This window comes from Rattus norvegicus, chromosome 2, assembly GCF_036323735.1.
Source record: "Rattus norvegicus strain BN/NHsdMcwi chromosome 2, GRCr8, whole genome shotgun sequence".
NCBI classification, from domain to species: Eukaryota; Metazoa; Chordata; class Mammalia; order Rodentia; family Muridae; genus Rattus; species Rattus norvegicus.
The window spans coordinates 72,234,924-72,262,585 of NC_086020.1; the positions used below are offsets into that span (position 1 = coordinate 72,234,924).

A 27,662-nucleotide genomic window follows, 5' to 3' on the forward strand; every position below is an offset into this window, starting at 1 on the left:
TATAACAATCCTGGCTAACACTCTGCCATGTCTACTTACCATAATGAATGATACTCAGCTATTCAGAAGTATTATCAAAGTTAATTTTCAGAAATCCATGGAGTTATGGATTTTTTCTATTTTTACAAATGAATGCACACTCACTAAGAGATTGGCATTTAATGACAATGACAAAAAGCAATTAAGTTAACTCAAAGGAATAAGAAGCCACCTGTGTTTGATGCAAAAGGCCACATAACCAGGTGCGATCTACAGTTCCCTGAAGTATCACTCTAGTTGGTAATATTATCCATCCATTTTTGCTTATCTATATCACAATAGTCTCCTCCATTTTCAGTCACTCAGATTAGAGATCACTCCAAATTGTTCCAAAGTAGATTTAATTTACTGTTTGGAATGCATTGGATTATTTTTCCACATAACTAAACAATCTTATCTTTTTCTTCTCCATGTCTCTCATTTTGCTCAGATATTTAAACAGGCTCTCCAGTGGTAATGAGCCATACCCACCACTTGAATGTTGTACTTTCTTCCTCTCTTCTACACAGTGAAGTATAAAGATGTTAACTTCATAGTTATAACAAACTATAGCTACATAAAAATAGTTCCCAGGACAGCTCATTGCCAGTACTCCAGAGTTGTTTGAAACACACATTTTGTAGTCACCACACTTACTTCCCTGTTCTGGCCTTTTCCTCAGAGCACCACACATTTCCATTTAGTGTTCTCACACCTGAATGAACACTCACTATCATTTTCACAGAAAATTCCCTTATTTTTTCTTAAAAAGTCTATGGTTCCTTAAGGAAGCAGACACCATTGCCCTCTTCAATATTCAGTTCGTTGTTAACTTACTTAGCTGAGAGTATGAATACTTATAGAGGTCAGTAAAGATGGAGGTCATCTTTGTATATTTGTATCCTCGAAAGTGATGATGTGGAATTTTCAGTTACACCTGAACTGAAACAGGAAGTTCATCCAAATTCCTAAAAGGAGAATAAAGGGAATGAGGATATGAGTAGGTATTAAAGGAGGGTATACAATTTACACCTCCAGTTATCTATGATAAATGTTGAACCTATACATTTTGCCACATTTTTTGTACTAGTGTGGTTTTTGTTTTTGCTGCTGCAACCATTAAATTAGATTAAAGAGAAGAAGGATATATTTGGCTCACTCTATTAAGAGACTCCAGTCCTCCCTAGAGGACAAGACATCAGAGAAGCTCAGTGAGGCAGGAACATGATTCAGAACTTTCCACATCTGGCCTTACCAGAAGAGCAAGGCAAGTGTATCCTTCAAAGGCTCGCTTGAAGTGACATTTCTTCAAGATAAAATTAATACCCAAAGGTAGCACAATCTTCCAATACTACACTACCAGTTATGAGACAATTATTCAAATACATGAGAAATTAAGGTTTGTGTTGGCGAATTTTGATTGTCAAATTATCTACATCAAAAGCCAACTAAAACCCAAGTTTCTGAGCATTTTAATTTTATTGTTTACTTGTTCACTTTACAGGCTGGTCACTGTTCCCCCTCACTCTCCCCTTCCACAATCTTTCCCTCAGCCCTTGCCCTTCTCCTCTGAACAGTTGGGGTCCTCCCTGGGTATCCCCCAACTCTGGCACATCAAGTCTCTGTGAGCCTAGGCTCTTCCTCTCCCACTGAGGCCAGTCAAGGCAGCCTAGCTAAAAGAACATATCCTACATACAGGTAACAACTTTTGGGATATCCCTTCTCCAGTTGTTCAGAATCCACATGAAGACCAAGGTACACATCTGCTACAAATGTGCCAGAGGCCTAGAACCAGCCCTTGTACATTCTTTGGTTGGTGGTTCAATCTCTGAGAGCCGCAATGGTCCGGGTTAGTTGACTCTGTTGGCCTTCCTGTGGAATTCCTATCCTGGTCAGGGTCCACAGTCCTTCCTCCTATTCTTCCATTGAGTTTTCTCCTGATCGATCCACTGTTTGGCTGTTGGTGTGTATACATGTTTGACTCAACTGCTCTGAGGAGCCCCTCACAGGACAGCATGCTCCTGTATATTCTTAATCAGCTGATTTATGAATCAGAAAAGAAAAAAAAACATGAAAGAAAGTACCTCTTGTTGTTGCTGTAGTTTTGGCATTTCATAGCCTATTATGATTTTCATTGACAAGATTGTCTATCGTATTGGCGAAGGATTTTTTCAAATCCAGCTTCATCAGAATTTTAACATAGATTGAAAAGTAGCTGCCTTTTATCATGTCTCCAGGTCACTAAAGCCACGTTTGGACTGTTCAGAAAAAAGCCCTGAAGATTGAACAACTGCTGGATTCTTTTTCTTTTCTTTCTTCTTTTCTTTTTGTTTTTGTTTTTTACAAGTTACTTTTATTGAAAAGAAACTTGTTCCCCATGATACTTAATTTCTTAATTTCCTTTTATATCGGGGATATATATATATTATATGTATATACTATATATATATATATTATAAAAGCATATCATCAAACCTTGAAAAGTATGCAGGTTCAAAGTCATTTATATCTGTTGCATTGCTTCTAACTTGAAACAGTAGTTGTTACTTACTGTCACTTGTAGATCTCCTATTAATACAAATTGACATTTACAGAACCATATGCTTTATATATTTTCAATATCAGCAAAAATGGTGCATATTTAGAAGTCAAAGAATATTATTAGCTACACGTTTGGTAGACTTCACTTGACAGTCATTCTATTAATCTGAAATTCTACATATAACCAAAGAGAATTATAATGAAATTTAACTTTTAAGCTTTCTATAAATTTATTTCAATCTTTGTCACCCAATATTTAAGAGGTAGTTCTGTAAAATTTGCTTCATAATTTTATGTTAGAAATAGTTACATTCCCAGCGAGACTGGAGATAATATATGTATCTTAGTGTTTTACTGCTGTGAACAGACACCATGACCAAGGCAAGTCTTATAATGGACAAGATTTAATTGGGGCTGGCTTACAGGTTCAGAGTTTCAGTCCAGTATCATCAAGGCAGTAACATGGCTGCATTCTGGCAGGAAAGGTATAGAAGGAGCTGTAAGTTTTACATCTTCATCTGAATGCTTCACTTCTTCTTTAAAAGGGGAACATGAATACACTTGGGAGGAAATAGGGAGGCAAAGTTTAGAATAGAAGCTGAAGGAATGCCCATTCAGAGCCTGTCCCACATGTGGCCCATACATATACAGCCACCAAACTAGATAAGATGGATGAAGCAAAGAAGTGCAGGCTGACATGTACCAGATGTAGATCTCTCCTGAGAGACACAGCCAGAATACGGCAAATACATAAGCTAATGTCAGCAGCAAACTGCTGGATTCTTGTCCTTTCCATTGTGAGACAGACATTGTTAGAATGCTCGGAGCATATCCTATAAGATGGCCAAATACAATCATTAATGTTCCTTAGGACAACACTGACAAAGACAACTAAGGCTATCAGTGATTCAAAAAGTAGGTCTCATACCAATTTAAAACACAATGTATAATTATTAGTTTTCAAATCTCTCTCCCTCTTCCTTTCCCCCATTCCCCTCTCCCTCTCCCTCCCCTTTCCCTCCTCTCTCTCTCCCTCTCTCTCTCTCTCTCTCTCTCTCTCTCTCTCTCTCTCTCTCTCTCTCTCTCTGTCTTTCTCTTTCGTGCCTTACCTCATGCTCCATACGATCCAGTATTTGTATAACATCAAATAAAATTATTGGTTTTATGTTTAAAATGAAATTTAAATATGTTCAAAATAATTTCATTTATAAGAACCATTTCGTGAATCATTTGATTTTCTTTTCCTACGAAATCAAATTATGATGTCATGTTGGCCATCTAATGCAGGGCATGGGGCCTCCCTCCCTGCTTTCTTTGTCCAGTCAGATATCCTTAGAGAACACCTACTGCTGAATTCTTGGCCTTTCCATTGTGAGGTAGATATTGTTGGATTGTTCAGAGCACTTCTTATTGGGTAGTTTAAGAAATCAGTTCTGTTCCTTTAGAGAAGACAAAGACAAGTTTCAACTCAGAATGAAATCTAACAATGATTCAATAAAGTAGAGCACTGATTGCAGATGGTTATCAATTGAAACAATTTACTGTATTTTATTATTTCTCCCTAGACCTCTGTGTGACTGTGAAGGTAGGAAGGAACTGGGAGGAACTAGAGGAAAATTATGTTGCATTTCTATAAAATATAAAATGATTTTAAAAGCAAACTTAAGATGAGCATATTAAGAACAACAACCTAAATCAATGGGAATAGATTTAAATGCAGAATTTACAAATTAATTAGAATGTCAAAACTGGAAACTGCCTCATTAACTCTTTGTAAATGAGTATTACTTCAATTTGCAATAATAAATAGCAAAAAAAAATTATCATGTCTTGAGTAGCTCACTTAAGTCCAAATTCTCATTTGGTTTCACTCTTACCACAGTGTGCAAACTGCAAAGCCATTTACACACACACACACACACACACACACACACACACATTCACACGCAAATGCACACACACACACAAACACACACGCACACACACAGACATACACAAACATACACACGAACACACACACATGCACACACGCGCACAAACACACAAACATACATGGATACAGACAAAGTAATAGTTTCAGAAATCTTGAAAAATATAGATATAAATTATGCTACTTTATATATACCCCAGAAAAATAGGTTAAATGTTGTTTCCATATATTTAGAATACAGAAAAATGTGCCCAATGATTCAAATGCAAATTATTAATCCTGCCTTCTACATGACACAATATAGATTAAATCACTCTTGATTTAATAAATTTAGATTCAGAAGAGATTAAATTCAAGTCAGACTGTGACTATGTGAATGAGAATTCAATTTTATATAATTATTTTTATAATATTTAAGCTTAAGTAGTCATATATAAAGTCATGATCTCATTTTTTATATAGTGCTATTGATATGTGTTACAGCTACTATAAATATAAAACAAAGAAGACAAAGAATCTTTAAGCTTTCAGGTCCATGAACATCCATCACTGACATTAATAATATTGTAACATAATAGAGGATCTACAATAATTATTTGTGCTAGTTTGCGTCACCCTTCTGCCAAGCATGTGACTGGCTTACTTGAGGAAGGCTGTCAATCTCTACATATTACATTTCAAACTTTATTCAGTTCTTTTTTACATCATACCCCTGGAATGAGGACATCTGTAAGTTCATTAATTCTGGAGACGCATAAATAACAGTAACCAGTAGAACCCTATTATTCTACTGAGATGAGAATTATGTAAAGAGCAGATGAAATGAGAATGGAAATGGAAAGGAACCAAGTAAAAGTCAGTAAGAGCTTAAATATTCCAATTCTCAGTACATTTCCATTATATTTGAAACATCTCACAGACCAAGGCAAATATGTGCAATAGCCCAAGAAAAGTGGAAAGAAAAATAATCTTCCTTCTACTATTCACAGACTGGGCCGTGACTATATGATTTTCTTATAAGGGAAGGAGAACAGTACTCTGTGCAGGAAACTGACAATCTAGTCCATATGGAGTCTTCAATTATTCTGTTCCATCTAGCTATGCAAAACATGTAGTATTATATGAGACAGTGTCTGTCATATGTTAAGCAATTCAGAGAATACTCAATCTCAAATGTAATATTTATATTACAGGCACCTCACTAGGTTTTGCAATGTTTGTCCTGCAGTGTTTTTTTTTTCTTATGATAATATATGGCTTCCCTTTCTCTAACATCATAAAATAATTAGAATTTCATTTTCATCAAAAACAAATTACCTTTGATTCTCAAAATATAAGATTCTAGTATTTATGGAACTGTATTCTAAAACGTTTCTCAACAAGATATCAAAATATTGTTGAAAATCAATAACTTCAAAACCAAAACACTTATATATTCCATTTTCACAAATTTGTGACCAAGAATTTATATGACAACATTTTTCCATTACTCTTATATTAATCTCCCTAATGTCACCTGCTTCCATTGTATCTGTTAAAATCTGTAAATTTCTCTCATAGAATTCTATGGAGGTAGGAATTTTCATCTACTTAAAATTCTAGTGTGCAAATATTTGTTCCCAGGCAATTTATTTTGATTGATGACTGTAAATATTTATACTTTTAGTTTACTCATGATAAAAATTCATAGATTTTTTTCATTAGCAGATACTAGATTTAGCCATATATATCAGTTTTAAAGGTTATTCAATATGTCTAATACAGATTAAATGTTTAAATATAACTCAATATAAGTTTAAATATAACTCAATATAACTATAATAAAACTCAATAAGTTTAAATATAACTTTAAATATTCATACATAAATTAGTATTTAAATAAAGTGTTGTCAATAAGAGATCCAAATGAAAATTCTAAAGAGGTATCAATCAAAAGTTTAATGATCAACTTTTAGGGGTTGGGGATTTAGCTCAGTGGTAGAGCGCTTGCCTAGGAAGCGCAAGGCCCTGGGTTCGGTCCCCAGCTCCAAAAAAAAAGAACCAAAAGAAAAAAAAAAGAACCAAATGATCAACTAATTTATTCAGCTGACAAGTATCTAATCTTAAGGAGTATTTCCCCAGTATTAGTTTCATCCACTGAAATCTGACTTATATTCCCTAAAAAAAAACATTCATACACAGTCTTTTCTTAGTAGATTCTATGAATCCTAAGCCTTGTGATACATTGAGAGTAAACAAAAATATGTTTACACATGCACTTAATTGCTTTATATTTTCTAATCAAATGATTGACACTTTTGTATGTTCCAATATTTATTGTATCTTCTACAATAGTGACATAAAGATAAAGTCTATATCTTTAATTAAGTTTTTATTCTTGGTTATAGGATCTTTTCTATACATTTTCTGACTGGAAAGTGTGCAAGTCTTTTATCCTCACAATAATTTAAAATGAGAACAGTTTATAACTGTATATAATGAAGGATACTTTTCTTTCTGGTTCTACTTCTTTTAAGTTTGCTTATGAATACACATACCGACAAACATGATCATCAGTTTCTGCTTGATTTTTCCTAGAGCAGATGTAGTTACTGGTTAGTTTATCAAACTATTAAATCATTAAAATAACTAACTGAATATGCAAATCTATATTTCTTCAGATATTATCATTTTGCAGATCCCAAATTTTATACAGATCAGAAATCAATAATTCCCAAGAAAAATTCAAATTTATTGCTATATTCTGATCCTCCTTACCTTTAAGAGTATTATTTCATCACTTCCTTTTTTAAAGATTATAGTAGTGTAACCACAGATGTACTTGGTTTGGTGAAAAAATATATATAATCATTTATCTTTATTTTAAATATGGGTGTGTATGAGTTAAGTTGTACAAATGTATGTTTTTTTCAGTCTAATTTTTAAATCCTGAGCGACAATTTTTAGTTGTAATCCTGACATACTTTCGCTGTTCTCAGTTTCTTTTATGACCACTCATCATTTACAATTTTCTGTGACTTCTTGCCTTGCATTGCTTTAGCCACTTTGAAAATAGCTTCCAGTATTTGGCTTAGAAAAATCAGAAATGATGGGGAACACAAAGCACAAAGTTGATATGTCTAGTTACCAAATCAAGCATCTATTACTGGCATCGGGTTGCATATAAATAAGTTGGGTAGTTACATTAAGTACTTGGTCATAGGGGTCCTGGAGAAATCTCAAACAACCCTAACTTTTGCCAAGGATAGGATGCTCTCCACAAATGACAGCAAGGATCCGTTGCTGAAGACAAGGTCTACACAACTCATTCGAACATGGATATCAAGTTTGTGCCTACAAGTATTTCACCATGTTCATTGACCTTGGTGTGGGAAGATACTCTGCATACTACCAAAAAATGAAATGCAAATAAGCCAGGGTCTCAGTCAGGGTTTCTATTTCTGAACAAACATGATGACCCAGAAGCAAGTTGGGGAGAAAGGGTTTATTCAGCTTACACTTCCACATTGCTGTTCATCACCAAAGGAAGTCAGATCTGGAACTCACACAGGGTAGGAAGCAGGAGCTGAGGCTATGGAGGGATGTTACTTACTGGCTTGCTCAGCTTGCTTTTTTACAGAATGAAAACTACCAACCCAGGGACAGCACCACCCATAATGGGCCGGGCCCTCCCATCTTGATCACTAGTTGAGAAAATGCCTTACGACTGGGTCTCAAGGAGGTATTTCCTAAGCTGAGACTCCTTTCTCTGTGATAACTCCAGCTTGTGTCAAGTTGACACACAAAACTAGCCAGTACAGCCAGTCACAAACCATTTTTATCTGAATGGTGTCCTTCCTACAAGATGTACTAGGGCAATTTAGCACAAAGTTTGTGGGATAAACAACCAATTCCTGGTTGATCCTGAAATGGATCCTATACCCAACACTTCCTGGATGACTAGGAACCAGAGACAAGATAGCTCATGGATATAGATTTTAGTGCTGTTCAATAAAGGTATAGTGCAATAAAATGATTCCTGATGCTATTCTCTTATACTCATGATCGATGCTTTGCTCAGTCATCATCAGGGACACTTTTTCTGCATGGAGACAATTAAAAAGACCTATAACTAGGTATGTTGTAAAGAGTGAAAGAATGGGACACTCTTCACTAAAGAATATATGTCTTTGTGATCCCTCCCCTCTGGCCTCAGGGAACATTTCCTAAGAGTAGGCGGGAAGAGTGTAAGAGTAAGAGAAGATAGATAATATCAGGTAAACAACGCATTTACAACTGGCATGATCAAAGCTAATATGAACTCACAGAGACTCAGGCAGTAGGCACAGGGCCTACAATAGACTGCACCACATCCTCTGTCTTTTGACCGTTTTGTTTTATCATATTATATTTTGTTTTGTTTTATTTTTTTTTCATTATCCCTTAGAGTCCTGTCTGCTCTCTTATGAGAAACAGAAATGGTATGAATCTGGGGGAGGAGCAGAGAGGAGTTGAGGGTGAGAAAACCATAATAAAGATATATAATGTATGAGAAAATATCTATTTTCAAAAAAGATAAAAAGAATAAAAGTAACCTTCACTATTTGATTTTTAATTTTTAACTTCTATTTAATGAATAATAGATATTATACATACTTTGGCTTTCAATAAAAACTTACACCACTTACTCTCAGGTTGAAATGGAAGTTATTTTTAGTTTATGCCTTATGACATTCATAGTCATCTATGTGTATTATTATTAGTTTATTATAACGTACAAATTGGATGTTCTTTAATCATTTTATATCCATCTGTTTCTCTCTCTCTCTCTCTCTCTCTCTCTCTCTCTCTCTCTCTCTCTCTCTGTGTGTGTGTGTGTGTGTGTGTGTACTATCTATATATTCTATGCAACTGCAAGCACAGGGCATACCACCCTGTGGTTGTGAGAGTAATAGAAAACATTTATAAGTGAACTCTGTTCTCAGACTTTTTGAGAAATTGTCTCTTCTTTAATATTCTACTACACTAAATATTTCTAGCTCATTGAACTTTTCATGCCAGGAAATTCTTCTGTTTCTACTTCTTGTTTCTCTGTGGGAATTTTTGAATTGCAGTTGGGTGATAGTACGGCTAGATTTAGGTGTTGAACTCCGGATGTTAGGTTTATGGGGCATTTACATTTACCATCTGAGAGCTCAGTTTTGCCCTTTGTAAGATTCCTTTTTATTTTAATTTAAATATATTTTCTTTTAATTGCATATAGTAGTAATGAAATTACAATAGGTCCATACTTCTGTTACGTATGTGTGTGTGTGTGTGTGTGTGTGTGTGTGTGTGTACGTGCACGTGCACACGCATGCACACTACAGTATCTTAAACATGTTTACAAAAATACAAATGTTTTTCATTAAGTGGCCCAATCAGGATTCTTCAACTTTCACAAAGCCAGATAAAGATGATAAACAATTACCATGGTATGAATCTCTTTGCTCCCTAAGTGCATATGCTTTTCTTCTATCTGAACATGTACATACTTACCTATTGAAAAGACATTACTAGCAATGTGTTAACCCTTTGACATATCCAAGGTATTATGTCTCTGACTCGAGTCATATAACCAAAAAAAGTCACTACCTTATTGCTTGACTTATAGTTTCTCATGCCAGAATATAAGTGTGTCTAATTGGTTCAGCTCAAATTACCATTTCCAAAAATGATGACAACTAAAATTTAAAAATTTGAGTTGAGGTGTAATGCTTTTAATGATTATTTTCTATATTTTCATTTTAAAGTATATCTTTTGTACTGCTTGTTCATCATACAACTATCCTGAGAATAAGTGGCATCTGGTATATTCATCTTGTTCTAACTGTGGCATCCTTTTACTTTCAACAAACACATTTTCTCACACACAGGCTCCCACATACATGTACACACAACAATATACAGAATAAATTAAACAATTAATAATGCTCTTCCAATAAGGAAAATTCTTAAAAATGGGCAAAAACATGAATAGAGTCAATGATGGGTCACCTACTGTTACTGAAGCAGGTTCAAAGAAGGGTTTCCTGTGCACACACATAAACAATGTGAAACAATAAAACCATTTGATGAGAAGCACAGAAGACATCCTTGAAGAGAAATTGACTAGTGCTGTGGGTTAATTAATGAGAGATGCCAGGCCTTAATTTTAAAGCATGTCAAGTGGCTTCATTTATAGTATATAGTTAAATGCTCACTCACTGGGATAGCAGATATTAACTAATTGATAATAGCTTTGGAAGAGAGAAAGTGGAATTTTTAGGATTTTGTGTCTAGTCTATCATCTGATGTTTACAGAACGTTGTTGAAAATATAACATGTTTTGCTGCAGTTTAATTTTTATGTTCTAATTTTAAGAATGACCTAGATATTATACAGTCCTTTTCCTTCTCATGATTACAGTACTTTCTGTTTTCCAAAGACTACAGATGTTATGTCAGCATCTACTTGGAGCAGAACAACCATGCTGCATGGAACTTAAGATTAACAGTGCTAATACAACAACATCTAATAAGTGCTTCAATTTCTTCTATGCATGAGTTAAACTAAAGGATAGAGGTTTCCCCATTTTATAGACTAGATGAATGATAAATTATACTCAGAAGCTTCCTGTTAATTGTATTTATTAAACCATACAACTTTAATGAGCATATTAATTTATTGATGTTGCTTCCTGCTTAGTATCAGAATTAAACTAAGGCATTTGTAATAAAACGATACAAAGCTTTATATTATGAAGCATAAATACTGTTAAATTAAGGTTTTATTAAATGATTTGAAGAATTACAGATGGACTAGCATCTTAAAAAGTCACAGGACTAAATGTAGTAAATAAATAATCCTCTTCAATATTGAAAATACCAAATATTAGAATACTAGTCCTCAACTCAGGTTGATTTACAATTTGCTTGTATGACTATAGATAATTAAATTTGGCACTGCCTTATATCATTGCCTTTCTCTCCATTAAACAAATTGCAGTACTATGTTCTGTTTCAAACTATCATAAATATTATATGACTAAAGGATATTCACTTCACCAAATAAGACTAGTAATCTGACCATACTCAAAGAATACTGGGTCATTTTTAAGGTTTTGAAAAATTCTAACATTTTATGCATTTTTTTTCAATTTTTTTACAAGTGCAAGAGAATTCACTTAAATGATGCATGTAATTCCTAGTGCATGTCTTCTATTACTCTTACATCATCTTTACTACCTTTACATCAGGATTCCTACAAAGCATCTTGCCAGTGACTAAGTTAATAAAGTCAAATAGATTTCAACATATTGAGCACCACCACCATGTCTCTATTTACAACTTTCAGTTCCTTGATGATTCCTAACAGCGTAATATTCCATGTAGTGGAAATGTAGTGTAACCAAAACTCCTAACATCATGCTTGGAATAACACTAAGAAAATTGCTGAAAAAATACCAGTAAAATTAAATGATTGTAAGTCAAATAATTATTTGTTCAAGGGTGTTTTGTTTTGTAATTTACAGATTGGTACTGAAACTGAATCTTTGAAATTCAGGACCAAATGTATTAATCTTGATTTAATACTTAACATTTTAATGTAAAATTAATAAATATTATATAATTTAACATGCCAAATATATAAAAATCAAAGTATTTCAAAAAATTAGCATCATGTAGTTAACTTTCCAGGCAACTTAAATATTTGTCCATTCAATTACTCATGTTAAATTTATCATTCAAACATGTAAACCTTGGTAAATTTTCTGAAATTAGCCATCAAAGCGTCTAATAGTTATATCAGTTTTGAAATTTATGCTAAGATTCAATGTATGATAAATAATAACAAAGAATATCTTTATTTTTACACATTTTCTGTATTTTGTTTTTCAATGAATAAACCTCACATCTGAATAATATCATTATTAGTAATGGAATGTAAGGATAAATACAACACGTTTTTAATATAAATAAACTATTTTAGAAGTCTTAAAAAGAATTTTGAGAAGCATAATATTGTCTTTGTGAGCTCAGAACCATAGGACAGTTCAGTTTAAATTAGATTAAAGTAAAATAAGGGTAGAGTTCAGGAAGAAGATTTTTTCCTTCAAGAAGTGTAGAAAAGATTGAATAGAACATGACTCAAGTTGTTATTTAAGCATTTTCATCTGAGAAATCACTGTCTGTTTCATTCCTATGTATATGATTAAAAACACATTAACATGGCTGTTTCTTATGCTTTGCTACTTAATCTAGCATAAACTCTACTAAAAGATAAGGAAATTTGCTGAATTACTACTTGACATAATTCTAGATAAAATGGGTGTTGAAGTGGAGTCCAAGAATCTAAGTTACTGATGTTTGTGCTAGAACCAGGATTGCTAAGATGCTTCTGGTTTTTGTTTTGCATCATATTTAATTAATTTTTAAAACATGGGTTGAGATGAATACATTAATCCATCTGTTTTGCATGGCAGTAAGTAAATGGTTCCACTCAATAGTAGCTATATTGGCTTAATCGTCCAGGGAAAGTAAATCTGTTCCTCTGTGATTCATGTCAAGTCTGACAAATTGATCTCCTCTTGCTTGCTAAAATACTCCCATTTGCCTTTTCAATCTCACTGATTCGCCAAGATCTGCACATCAATACATTAAGCTCTTGTGAGGACTGGAGGAAAAAAAAATCTAAAGACCAGGCAAAATATAACTGTAAGTAGCATGGAAAATCTCAGTTTCAATCTTGTCAAGGCTATTTTCTCGAGAGAATAGATGAACTTATGTGTGCTTATTATCTGCTAATGGGAATATCTTTGGAAAAAGCAAACAATTCTCAGACCAAAGTACAAACTACATGTAAATGAAAAAAGAAAGTCATTGGTGAAATAGAAGTGAAATTTACCTTCTGAAAACTGACTGTACAGATAAAACTGATTCTGTTCTCCATGAATAGCTTCAAGAATGATCTGCTTTAAACACAGGCATTTTTAGACTCTCTCTTGTGGCCTTTAGTTCCATTTAATTTTATTTTCCCTGAAATTACAATCCAGTTCCTTTCTGTTCTGATATGATAAAATGGGTAATCCCTTTGCCTTTCAGTTAGCAAGCACCTCACTGATCTCTTCCACTTAGCAACCACCAGCACGGTATACCATATCATGCATTCCGTTCTTAGAGAACTAACTTCCTCTCCTATATTTCATCTCTCTTAATTTGAAACACTTTCAGTAATCCTTGTCTCTTCTTCCTGTGAGAGTTACATAAAGAGACAGAATTCACAATCGTAACTCACCTCACTGCTCCCTCTTCAGGGATTGTTCCAAAGCATCTTAGATGACAGAAACTACAATATGGTAGATGCCAGTAGGGAAGAAAGGACATATTTCTCACTGCTGATTTTCCACTGTACAAAAGAATATCCTGTGCATAGTGCACTTCATCGAAAATGAGCTCTATTTTGACCTGTCCTTGCTAGACCAAGAATTGTCCATTATCTTCACAAACGTTCAGGGTCTGAGGGCCAGATTCCTCATACAGATTTCATCTTTCAGTTTTAAGCAAACTTGAACCCTATTCTAGACACTAGGTATTCTCTTAATATTTTCCGACAGGCTTGAGAATTCTAATATTTTATTTCTCTAGTCTTTTATTTTTCCTCTCACAGTTATCTGACAGGATATCATACATAATTTGTATAATTTTACAGCATATTTCTTGAAAAATAAAAACACTGCGTCTTTCAATCCCATTCAAGAATACACACCCTAGTTAGTGTTAATAAGTTTCATTTATCTATTAATTATTATGTGAGATACACTTTAAAATTGCACATATAAAATAAGATATTCCATCACTAGTATTATTAAGTAAGCAAAAAAAATATCTGATCAATTGCTGCATTTTGACAATACAGTAATAAACACCACAAACCAAACAATGGCTGAACATAGCAGTGCATATGTACATATGTATATATATATATATATATATAAAATCAAAACTTAATTTTAGTCTTTCATTTAACTTATAGAACAATAGTTGTCCTTTTTATTAGACTTATTTGTTATCTCATAGTTTGCATTTACTTTAATTTATTCACTAAGACTGATTTATTTTTATAACTATTGAAATAGTTTACATTCTAAATAAGTTCCAAAATTTGGCTTATAAACTATAAACATAGTACTTATACCTATATTACACACACATGCACACACATACATACATATGGGGGGGTCAATGTAGGCCTTATCACCATGAATTAAAGTAGGAAAATTTCCATGGTGTCACACTTGAAATAAGAGTGTCTGCCTACTGCCATAAAGAAATATTTTAAATGGTCAATGAGAAATAGTTGTCTGTGTATGAAGAGTCCTGTGTCTGATATACAAGAAGTCTTCAGGAATAGAAAATTACCTTCAAATTCCAAGTACCTAAGATAATATTGTTTATAAGTTTATATTGGTTTGGATGACATTTTGACTTATCTGACCAAAACTTGAAGAGAATTGCTTTTCCATACCTGGGACAACGATTCTTATTAGATAGTTTATGGTAGCTATATACAACTAGATAAAATGCGGAGAATACATGGTCATGGTTGTGTAGACCCAAACTATGTATCTCTAATACAACCACAAGGTGTGAAACAGAAGAAAATATCACAAAAGGAGACTTGGAAATATAGTCAGGGCCAGGGGTCATAATAACTACTGCTGGATAGTGTCTTACAGACATGGCAAGGACCCTGTATCCAAGATGTCTCACCTTAATGGTTACCTAAATAAGAGATACTTGTGATTTGCATATCATGCCCATTGGTATGCAAATATGAATGAGAGAAATTTTTCAGGCCCTCTAATAGAGATGATGATCTACAAAGAAAAAGATTGCTGCTTGAGAAGAAACAAATTTCTCTATATGTACTAGGCCTTTGATAGCTTATCAAATCCAAAGTTATCAGACATAAACACATGCACATATTAGCAACATTTATAGGCATGGATACACACATAATATAATTTAAATAGAAATAATAAATAAATAGAGGTTATAAACTTGAAAGAAAGTGATGAGGAGACATGGGAGGAGGGGGCCATGTAGAAACTATAGAAATACGATATTCATATATTAATTATTCAAAAATTAAAAAAATCAGAATGAGTTCAAGGTAAGTATTTTCATAAATGTGCACAAATGTTCTATTATTTTGCAGCCTTTATACAGTCCTGTTTATTAAACTATTAAAATTCAGAATCTGCTGTGATACCAACACTGTCACTGTACTTTGAAAAATAGGTTAATACTTGTTCCATATATTTTAGAATAAAGAGTTTTAGTCACATTTGAGTTGAAAACCATTTAAAATCCTATACACATCTCTTTTTAGTAGAGCATGAAACCTCTTTTTCTATTATCAATATTCTGACTGAACCCACCTCTGAATGTATAAAGAAAAAATTTTTCCCCTGCATCATTGAGTTCTCCCGGAAACTAATCCAATTCCTAGTCAGAGAAGGTCAAGCGATTTGGATACACTTCACCTTGATGGCAGCAATCATCTCTCCACCACAGGCACATAATCTTTTAATCTCCTCAGCTCAACTCTTCCTCTATTTCATTCAACTCCCTCTACAAACATCCTCTGAGAAGTCATCTTCTCCACTGCACTCTCTTGTAACAATGTTACATAAATCTTGTTGTCTGCTTATAATGTGTAATTATTTTATATATTTTTTCCTTAAATGATTCCTGTCTCCCTTCTCACTGAGATCTCTATGGTTCCCAACCTTTTTCCTGGACAATGCCCACACAATTCCAATTTCCAAACACAATGCTGCATTTGAATGACAAAAACCTAACCTCTGAAATTCCTTGTTTTTCTTGCTATTTTCAGCCACTATCCAACTTTTCCATGGGTGCTGAATGCGTGGATCAGTGCTTGCATAGGCTCCATCCTCAAATGTTTTCAGTCACCTATGTACTTTAATGCCCTTCAGTACTGTCTGAGACGTAATGAACACTTGTTTGAATTTGATTCTTATTAGCTTATCCACATTTTAAAAGTAGACGCTTGTAGTGGTAATTAGCACAAAAGAAGCTTTGGATGAAGAATAAAATGTTAAATCGGTTGTTCATTTCCTACATATGTTCCTATACTCTCAATATGATCCATTGTCTTATTCATAATGTCTTGAGATCTGAGTCTGGATAGTTGTAGAGCATCTATCATGGATGAAAGTTATCAACTCCATAGTAATGAGAAGGATTTTTTATGCTACTGAACAGCAGATTAACCATAGAATTTTGTACTATATATTTCAAGCATCTGGAAGAGAAGACACTAAGTGCTAAGTGCTTTCACTTTTAACAGGTGAAAATAATAGCTTAGATGGAGGAAAAGGCATACTGTCTCCACTCCTACATGCACTGCTATTAGAAGTCAATGAGTGATAACAGAAGGACCATCCCTTTCCTTTGGTGGTGGAGATTGCATTTGGTGGTTATCCATACTCCCACATGTTTAACCTCATGTCCAGGTGGATGTAGGAGACATTAATTAGACTCTGTGTGTTTAGCAACTAACGACTAAAGAGAAGACATGGAGTTGGAAGGGAGATGTGTTGGAAACAGTACTTTAAGCAGGGATTCGGTGATGAAAATTGTCACAATACATTGTATCAATATATGCATTGTTCAAAGAATACCTAGATCTCCCAGAGACAAAGTCACCAACCAAAGAGCATAGATGGAGTGATCCATGGCTCCAGATACATATATGTAGTCAAGGATGGTCTTATCTGATATCAAAGAAAGGGGAGGCCCTTGGTCATGTGGAGGTTTGATAACGCAGCATAGGGGTATGCTATCGTAGTGGGGCAGGAGTAGGTCAAAGGGTAGAGAAGCACCCTTATGGAGGTAAAGGGGAGGTGGAAGAGGGGGGATATGATGGTGGCTTGTGCAGGTATAACTGGGAATTTGGATACCATTTGAAATGATTAATAAAATGATTAATAAAAATATTGTAGGAGACATAGATATTTGTGGGATTAGATTTTTTTTTAGAGTGTTGATACAGCCAATGCACATACATAATCATACCAAGGTTCTGCATTGGTAAGTAATCGTATTTTATTTATTTATTTATATAATTATTTATTGATTTATTTATTTATTTTTAAACTCCAAATTTTATTCCCCTCACGGTCCACCCCCGACTGTTCCACAGCCTATACTTCCTTTCCACACCACTTTTTCCACCAGGATGTCTCCACACCACTCGCCCCACTAGACCTCTAAACTTCCTGGAGCCTCCAGTCTCTTAAAGGTCAGGGTCATCTTCTCTAACCAAACCCAGACCCAGGAGCCTTTTGCTGTGTATGTGTTAGAGATCTCATTTCAGTTGGTTTATGCTGCATGGTTGGTGATCCAGTGTCTGAAAGATCTCTGGGGTCCAGGTTAATTGAGACTGCTGGTCCTCCTACAGAGTCACCCTCCTCCTCAGCTTCCTCCAGCTTTTGCCTAATTCAACTGGAGGGGTCAGCAGCTTTAGTTCGATGGTTGTATGCACATATCTGCATCTGACTCTTTCAGCTGCTTGTTGGGTCTTTTGGAGAACAAACTTGGTAGGACTCTTTCTTGTGAATGCTCCATAGCTTCAGTAATGGTATCAGGTTCAGGGCCTTCCTTGAGCTGGATCCCACTTTGGGCTTGTAGCTGGAATTTCTTTTCCTCAGGGTCTGTTCCATTTCCATCACTGCATTTCTTTCAGATAGGAAGAACTATGTATTAGAGCTTTGACTGTGTGTTAACCCCATCCCTCACTTGATGTCCTTTCTTTCTGCTGGAGGTGGGTTCAATAAGTTCCCTCTCCCTACTGTAGGGTATTTCATCCAGGGTCCCCTCTTTGAATTATGAGAGTCTCTCACTTCCCAGGTCTCTGGTATATTCTAGAGGGTCCTCCCAACCTAATGCCTTCCAAGGTCGCCTGTTTCCATTCTTTCTACTGGCCCTCAGGGCTCAGTACTTTCCCCCCACCCACCCAATACAAGATAATATTCCCCTCTCCCCCAACCTCATCCTCTGTCCTCTTTCCTTCCTTTGGTCCTCCCTCTCACCTTGTGTTTGCTCTCTTCTCACTCCCAAGTAAGACCAAGGCTTCCTCTCTTGGACCCTTCAGCTTGTTGACCTTTTTGAGTTCTGTGGACTGTATCTTTTGTATTCTGTAGTTTTTTGTCTAATATCCACTTATTAGTGAGAACATAACCATGCATGTCCTTTTAGGTCTGATTTACCTCACTCAGGATATTTTCTAGTTCCATCCATTTGCCTGCAAACCTCAAGATAACCACGTTTCTTAATAGTTGAGTAGTATTTCATTGTGTAAATGCATCTATTCTTCTGTCATGGGACATTTGGCTTGTTTCCATTATCTGGCTATCACAAATAAGGCTGTTATGAACATAGTGGAACATGTACTCCTATGGCATGGTGGGGCATCTTTTGGATGTACATTCCTAAGAGTTGTATTTATGGGTCTTTAGCTTTGTCTTTTCCAAATTTTCAAAAAATTGTTATGTAATCTTATGTACTTATTTTTTAGTTAATTGGATAATCTGACCTCTTTATGTAAGAATTTAAGGTTTGTCGAAGCCCTATATACAATGATAAGTGGGGTCATATGAATATTTGTCATGTTCTTCTTAAAAGTTATTCTCCATGTTGCTATCACATTGACTATTCTACTAGACAATTTCCTTTTATATGCCACTCTTCTTTCATGACTGTGTTCTCACGGAATATTGATTGGAATGCCCTGACAATAGAAAGGGGGACTCTATTGCCCTTTATGTAAGTGACTGTCATTGGGCAGTCTCTAGACCATTTTATGTGACACTACATAATTTCCATCTTTCAGTTTTCTTAGCTTTCTTGTACCTTGTAGCCTGTGGTATTTCTGATTGCATTAACACCAGCCTATTGGGTTTGTGCAATTTCACACCATGGAGAAATAGCTCTTTTAATGAAAAATTTCCCCTCAATAATTCACTTTAATAAAATGAACATGTTTTAATTTATTTGAAGCCTTATCTAACACCCCTATTCTCATGAAGAAATGACAGTTCTCTGTGTTTCACAAGAAACACCTCAATGTTATGAATATACAAGTGATGATGTATCATAGTAAAAAGTGATGGCATGCATTTTCCTGCCTAGATCCAGAAGCAAGCTTTTCACAAGTCTCAGTCAATGGCATAATACCTTGACTATTCAACTTCTTGTTTTCTCTCCCAATAGGAATCACTACATCAAGGGGCACATATTCTATAAGAACCTTTAAAAATGAATAGTCACTTTACCATGGGAAATCTGATATATAGAATTTGGGTTCATAAGCAGGGATTTTTCTACAGTGACAAAGACCTTTAGAGTCTTCAACGTCTTGGTACTTTTTATGCACTCCTAATAAACTTACCATTTTGCTCCTAATTACTACAGTATTCCTTCAGCTTTTGGCTTCACAGGGCAAATAATTTTGGTTTATAAATGACTTCATGTCTTAATTAGATCGAGGAGTGTTTTGAGGTTTCTTTTGTTTATGTGTGTGTTAATATCCATGGAGAAAATAAAATATGCCTTTGAACAAAGGGTAAAAAAAAGAGAAATACTCATTGAACAATAGTTAATAATTGGCTTTGCAACCTTGAAAGTTTATACATTTTATCTTCAGCATTAGCCTTTGTACTAAGTGAAGTTTAGGGCTGTCTTATTCTCTTGTGGATACTTAAGAATTAGTACAATGTGTGGATCTGAGGCTTGCTCAATAAATTCTTGTCAAATAAAAGATATTAAAAGATTGTTAGAGATTTATCATCACTAAAATCTGGAGCTTGTCTCAAAGGTAATAATTGCCCTATGGGCTTCAACATGTTCTTTGTCTACTTCTCTCTTTGAACAAACATAAATTAATGAATTTGGAAATGCAAACATTATTTATCTCTTTCCAGTTATGCTCACTAGAGGCAAAATGTTAGAGCAGTCAGTGTTTTAAACTATTCAAGAAAGTGAATTTAGTATCAATTTACTGGATCAATGTAAAAAAATTCATAATAAGTTGCCATATAATGATATTAAGTTTAAAGTAAAAGTGAATATGTAGCCTGTGGAAAAGTAATTAAGATGATAATATCCTCAAATATTAAATTTGTGTTACAACATGTTCTTACTACATTTTACATGAGTTCTGTAAGAGATATAACATTAATACTTTTACAGAAATATCTTCTGCAATGTGCTTATATAAAAGAATATAAGGAGATGGTAGAGCATGGGTCCCTGGTATATGTTGGGGCATCTCCTGTGTATATGTCAAGAAGTGGTATAGCTGAGTCCTCAGGTAGTACTGTGTCCAAGACTGATTTCCAGAGGGGCTGAACCGGCTTGCAATCCCACCAACAATAGAGGAGTGTTCCTCTTTCTCCACCTCCTCACCAAAATCTGCTGTCACCTGAGCGTTTGATCATAGCCATTCTGACTGGTGTGAGATGGACTCTCAGGTTGTTTTGATTTGCATTTTCCTGGTGACTAAGGATATCGAACATTTCTTTAGGTGTTTTAGGCCATTCGGAATTCCTCGAATGAGAATTCTTTGTCGAGCTCTGTACCCTACTTTTTTATTGGATATTTTTTATTTACATTTCAAATGTTATCCCCTTTCCCCAATCCAACCACACACCCCTTCCCTTCCTGCCTCCCTACCCTGACCTTCCTCTATTCTGGAGAGTCCAGCCTTGGCAGGACCAAAGGCTTCTCCTCCCATTTGTGCCCAACAAGGCCATCCTCTGCTATATATGCAGCTGGAGCCATGGGTCTGTCCATGTGCATACTTGAGGTACTGGGTTAGTCCCTGGGAGCTCTGGTTGGTTGGTATTGCTGTTCTTATGAGGTTGCTATTGCCATGGAGATTTTTTTCTTCTATCTATGAAGTAAACTATAAAATTTATGATCATACAATCAAAACTATACAATTAGAAGAGATACTGAAGATTTAGAAAATATATAAATCTCACTTGTTATTACATCTCCAAAAGTACATTCTAATATATAACTATACATTTTTTACTCTATATATTATAATCATGAATGTAAATATATGAGTTAAAATTATAATGCTATAAAATATTCAAATTTTACCACTTTAAGCATGTGGTAATATTACAAATATAATAAAAATAGGTTATTTTTTTAAATTGATGATTTACCTGGGAAATATCTTAACTATGACTAAATTTAATGATACAGAATTTGTTAGCCATATACTCAAGAATCAATTAAAAACTGAAAGTAAATGATAGAAAAGCAACAGTAATTTTAGCCTTGGGCTTGTCATTTCTCATACCTATTTACATCAACCACTTTTTATTGTGATTACTATTTCTGTTATTTCATTTGATTTTATTTCTGAGCCAATCTTGCTGCCTATATCAGACTAGCCTTAAATACAATCCCTGGTTTCTACTTTCTGAGTGGTTGAATGATTGTTGCGTATTCTCAATTACAAATTTTATTTTTTAAACAACTGTTTTTGTGACCATATCCATTTAGTTCAATAACACTTGTGCAATTTTGAAGAAGTCTTCATATGAATGGAAAATTTTTCAAATAATATGCATGTTAGTTTCAGGCAATTCTTTTTATAGGAAGGTATTAGACACATTAATCCACTATTGTTTATTTATATTTGCTGTGTTTTTTATCTTATAACTATCACTGTAAAATATATGAATAGGTAATGCCTTTTTGAGAGTAAACATTGCTACCTAATAATATCTTGCAATTTTAAAATATGTAAACAAATATTAAGCTGTACCCCAAGTCATTGTGTTTTCATTCCTTCAGTCTGTGTATCATATCCTCTCAGCTTCATATTTTTCCCAAGTTTCATACATCCAAATTCTGCTTCTAGGTGACCTTTTCCTGACCAGTACTTTAAAAGAGAATAAAATGGGAAATGGTTTTCCAGTCTTATTTGCTCTTTATGTCCCAATTCCTCATAACCAGTGTATGTGTATTTTTAAATTATATAATATTAACATTTGTCCATCTCTGAAAGTTGTATGCCTCACCTTGGCCACATTAGAACACTCGTCATTTGATCAATTATTAACCTCGGTGTTACAATCAATTTGCTTTGAAGCTGTGGTTAACATCTATATCATTTGACTTAAAATTTAAAATTTCTTTGAGCAAACAACCAAAGCCTTCAGAGTCGGTTTCCTCAAAAAGGAAATTTACCTCAAGCATGAATCATTACATAGTGCTGAGTCCAAGTCTTTTCTACAAGTTGAGAAAATATTAATCAAACGCAGTTATAATAAATCTCCTTACTTAACCAAAGCCAAACCACAAATCCACATGAACCAGTTTCATTTAGCAATATTTTATGGTTGGCCCTCTCTTTTCCCTTCCATATCAACCATCTTCTCTTCTCTCACACCTCATAGTTTAACTTTAATAGAGTCAATGACAGAAACAATAAGAAACAGCCTTGTTATGCATTGAATTTTGGATTTTGTGGGAAAAACTATCGCTGTGTATAATGACTTTAGCAGTCCTGATAAATTATAGAATATATTAGCAACTATTTTTTACCTGGCGTTTTATTGGTAGCAGAAAAACCCTAAGGATTTTCCTCTTAGCATACGTGAGGACACAAGAAAACACCGAGAGAGTGTGTACAGATTTATCACTCAAGAGAAAGGAATTTTGGAGAGAGGAAGTCACTTTCTTCTGTGTGTGTGTGTGTGTGTGTGTGTGTGTATGTGTGTGTGTTTATTTATTTATATCATATCTTTTTATTGCATATATTTTATTTACATTACAAATGTAACCCCCTTTCCCCCACACAGCCACCCACCACTTCCCGCTTACTCACCATGACATTCTCCTATACTGGTGGGTCCAGCCTTGACAGGACCAAGGAGTTCCTCTCCCATTGGTGCCCAACAAGACCATCCTCTGCTACATATGCAGCTGGAGACATGGGTCTGCTCATGTGTACTCTATGGATGATGGTTTAGTCCCTAGGACCTCTGGTTGGTTGTTATTGCTCTTATGGGTTTGCAAGCCCCTTGAGCTCCTTCAGTCCTTTCTCTAACTCCTAACCATAGGCACCCCATTCTCACTTCAATGGTTTGCTGCTAGCATTCACCTCTATATTTGTCATGTTCTGGCTGTGTCTCTCAGGAGACAGCTATATCAGGCTCCTGTCAGCATGTACTTCTTGGCTTAACAAATATTGTCTAGGTTTGGTGGCTGTATATATATGAGCTGAATCCTCAGGTGAGGAAGGCACTGAATGGCCACTCCTTCAGTCTCTGCTCCAAACTTTGTCTCCATATCTCATCCTATGAATATTCTTGTGCCCCCTTTTGAGGATTGAAGCATCCCCACTTTGATTGTTTATCCTCCTGAGCTTCTTGTGGTCTGTGGATTTTTATCTTGGGTAATTCAAGATTCTGGGCTAATATCCACTTATCAGTGAGTGCAGATCATGTGTGTTTTTCTGTGATTGGGCTACCTCACTCATGGTGATATTTTTTAGTTTCCATTTGTCTATGAATTTCATGAAGTCATTGTTTTTGATTGTGGAGTAGTATTCCATTGTATAGATGGACCACATTTTCTGTATCCATTCCTCTGCTGAAGGGCATCTGAGTTCTTTCCAGTTCTGGCTATTGTAAATAAGGCTGCTATGAACATAGTGGAACATGTGTCTTTGTTGTATGTTGGAGCATCTTTTGTGTATACACCCAGGAGAGGTATAGCTAGATCCTCAGATAATACAATGTTCAATTTTCTGAGGAACCTCCAGACTGATTTCCACAGTGGTTGTAATCCCACCAACAATGGAGGAGTGGACTTCTTTCTCCACAGCCTTGTCAGCATCTGTTTTCACCTGAGATTTTATCTTAGCCATTCTGACTGTGAGGTATAATTTCAGAGTTGTTTTGGTTTGCATTTTCTAATAACTAAGGATGATGAGCATTTCTTTAGGTGCTTCTCAGCCATTCGATATTCCTCAGCTAAGAATTCTTGTTTAGTTCTGTACCCCATTTTTAATAAGGTTATTTGGCTCTCTGGAATCTAAGTTCTTGAGTTCTTTATATATTTTGGATATTAGCCCTCTAACAGATGTAGGCTTTGTAAAGATCTTTTCCCGATATGTTGGTTGCCATTTTGTCTTAATGAAAGTGTCCTTTGCCTTACAGAAGCTTTGCAGTTTTATGAAGTCCCATTTGTTGATTCTTGATCTTAGAGCATAACCCATTGTTGTTTTATTCAGGAAATTTTCCCCAGTGCCCATGTGATCGAGACTCATCCCCAGTTTCTCTTCTATTAGTTTGAGTGTATCTGGTTTGATGTGGAGGTCCTTGATCCACTTAGACTTAAACTTTGTACAGGGTGATAAGAATGGTTTGACTTACATTCCTTGACATGCTGACCTCCAGTTGAAGCAGCGTTATTTGTTGAAAATGCTATCTTTTTTCCATTGGATAGTTTTAGCACCTTTGTCAATGATCAAGTGACCATAGGTGTGTGGCTTCATAGGAAGTCACTTTCATCTAAATAGTACAAAAACATCTAAATAGTACAAAATGATTTTGAAAGGCAATTAGATTTTGATTCAGTTTCTGTGAAATGATATGACCAGAATGACCTTTATCTCTCATGGGTTAAATATTGAACCAAACCTTGTAAAATTCTGTTTTTTTTTTTTCAGAGTAGTGGTTTATCCTAAAAGAAGAGGGGAAGAGAAAGAGAGAGAGAGAGAGAGAGAGAGAGAGAGAGAGAGAGAGAGAGAGAACACTAAGGGTGAAAAATCTTTCAAATATTAAACACCAAAAGTATGATGTCAGACTCTTTATTATGAGTTTATAACAAATTAGTACACAAAGTTTTTCCTGGGACATTTTCTTAATGATCACTGTATCATGAATCCTTATAGGTTTACAAGAGATGTTTTCTCCCAACCCTCACCCCATGAAAAGTGCAGAAGGCAGAACTGGCCATACACCTTGCCTGGGAAGTACTGCTGCCATTGAGGGGAGTGTTGTTGAGCAGCTGGAAGGCATGAGTAAGAAAAAACTGTCCCAACCCCATAACTCCTAGGAAATAGAAGCAGTCATTAAAGGTCTCCCAACCAAAAAGAGCCCAGGTCCAGACGGGTTTAGTGCAGAATTCTATCAAACCTTCATAGAAGACCTCATACCAATATTATCCAAACTATTCCACAAAATTGAAACAGATGGAGCCCTACCGAATTCCTTCTATGAAGCCAAAATTACTCTTATACCTAAACCGCACAAAGACACAACAAAGAAAGAGAACTTCAGACAAATTTCCCTTATGAATATCGACGCAAAAATACTCAATAAAATTCTGGCAAACTGAATTCAAGAGCACATCAAAACAATCATCCACCATGATCAAGTAGGCTTCATCCAGGGCATGCAGGGATGGTTTAATATACGGAAAACCATCAACGAGATCCATTATATAAACAAACTGAAAGAACAGAACCACATGATCATTTCATTAGATGCTGAGAAAGCATTTGACAAAATTCAACACCCCTTCATGATAAAAGTCCTGGAAAGAATAGGAATTCAAGGCCCATACCTAAACATAGTAAAAGCCATATACATCAAACCAGTTGCTAACATTAAACTAAATGGAGAGAAACTTGAAGCAATCCCACTAAAATCAGGGACTAGACAAGGCTGCCCACTCTCTCCCTACTTATTCAATATAGTTCTTGAAGTTCTAGCCAGAGCAATCAGACAACAAAAGGAGATCAAGGGGATACAGATCGGAAAAGAAGAAGTCAAAATATCACTATTTGCAGATGACATGATAGTATATTTAAGTGATCCCAAAAGTTCCACCAGAGAACTACTAAAGCTGATAAACAACTTCAGCAAAGTGGCTGGGTATAAAATTAACTCAAATAAATCACTTGCCTTCCTCTATACAAAAGAGAAACAAGCCGAGAAAGAAATTAGGGAAACAACACCCTTCATAATAGACCCAAATAATATAAAGTACCTCGGTGTGACTTTAACCAAGCAAGTAAAAGATCTGTACAATAAGAACTTCAAGACACTGAGGAAAGAAATTGAAGAAGGCCTCAGAAGATGGAAAGATCTCCCATGCTCATGGATTGGCAGGATTAATATAGTAAAACTGGCCATTTTACCAAAAGCAATCTACAGATTCAATGCAATCCCCATCAAAATACCAATCCAATTCTTCAAAGAGTTAGACAGAACAATTTGCAAATTCATCTGGAATAACAAAAAACCCAGGATAGCTAAAGCTATCCTCAACAATAAAAGGACTTCAGGGGGAATCACTATCCCTGAACTCAAGCAGTATTACAGAGCAATAGTGATAAAAACTGCATGGTATTGGTACAGAGACAGACAGATAGACCAATGGAATAGAATTGAAGACCCAGAAATGAACCCACACACCTATGGGCACTTGATTTTTGACAAAGGAGCCAAAACCATCCAATGGAAAAAAGATAGCATTTTCAGCAAATGGTGCTGGTTCAACTGGAGGTCAACATGTAGAAGAATGCAGATCGATCCATGCTTATCACCCTGTACAAAGCTTAAGTCCAAGTGGATCAAGGACCCCCACATCAAACCAGACACACTCAAACTAATAGAAGAAAAACTAGGGAAGCATCTGGAACACATGGGCACTGGAAAAAATTTCCTGAACAAAACACCAATGGCTTATGCTCTAAGATCAAGAATCGACAAATGGGATCTCATAAAACTGCAAAGCTTCTGTAAGGCAAAGGACACTGTGGTTAGGACAAAACGGCAACCAACAGATTGGGAAAAGATCTTTACCAATCCTACAACAGATAGAGGCCTTATATCCAAAATATACAAAGAACTCAAGAAGTTAGACCGCAGGGAAACAAATAACCCTATTAAAAATGGGGTTCAGAGCTAAACAAAGAGTTCACAGCTGAGGAATGCCGAATGGCTGAGAAACACCTAAAAAAATGTTCAACATCTTTAGTCATAAGGGAAAGGCAGATCAAAACAACCCTGAGATTTCACCTCACACCAGTGAGAATGGCTAAGATCAAA

The 27,662-nt window shown here is 35.2% G+C and overlaps 1 protein-coding gene and 1 long non-coding RNA gene across 2 annotated transcripts in view; one reads left to right on the plus strand and one right to left on the minus strand.

The window, feature by feature from the left end:
• Nucleotides 1–27,662, plus strand: part of Cdh12 (cadherin 12) — a 1,234,181-nt gene that overhangs the window by 33,065 nt on the left and 1,173,454 nt on the right. The gene's annotated exons all lie outside the window — the stretch shown is intronic.
• LOC120101087 (uncharacterized) lies at nucleotides 2,948–3,875 on the minus strand. The gene is made up of 2 exons (XR_005501472.2): nucleotides 3,669–3,875; nucleotides 2,948–3,119 (listed from the first exon to the last, which is right to left on the minus strand). It is a non-coding gene; the product is annotated as an uncharacterized LOC120101087 (long non-coding RNA).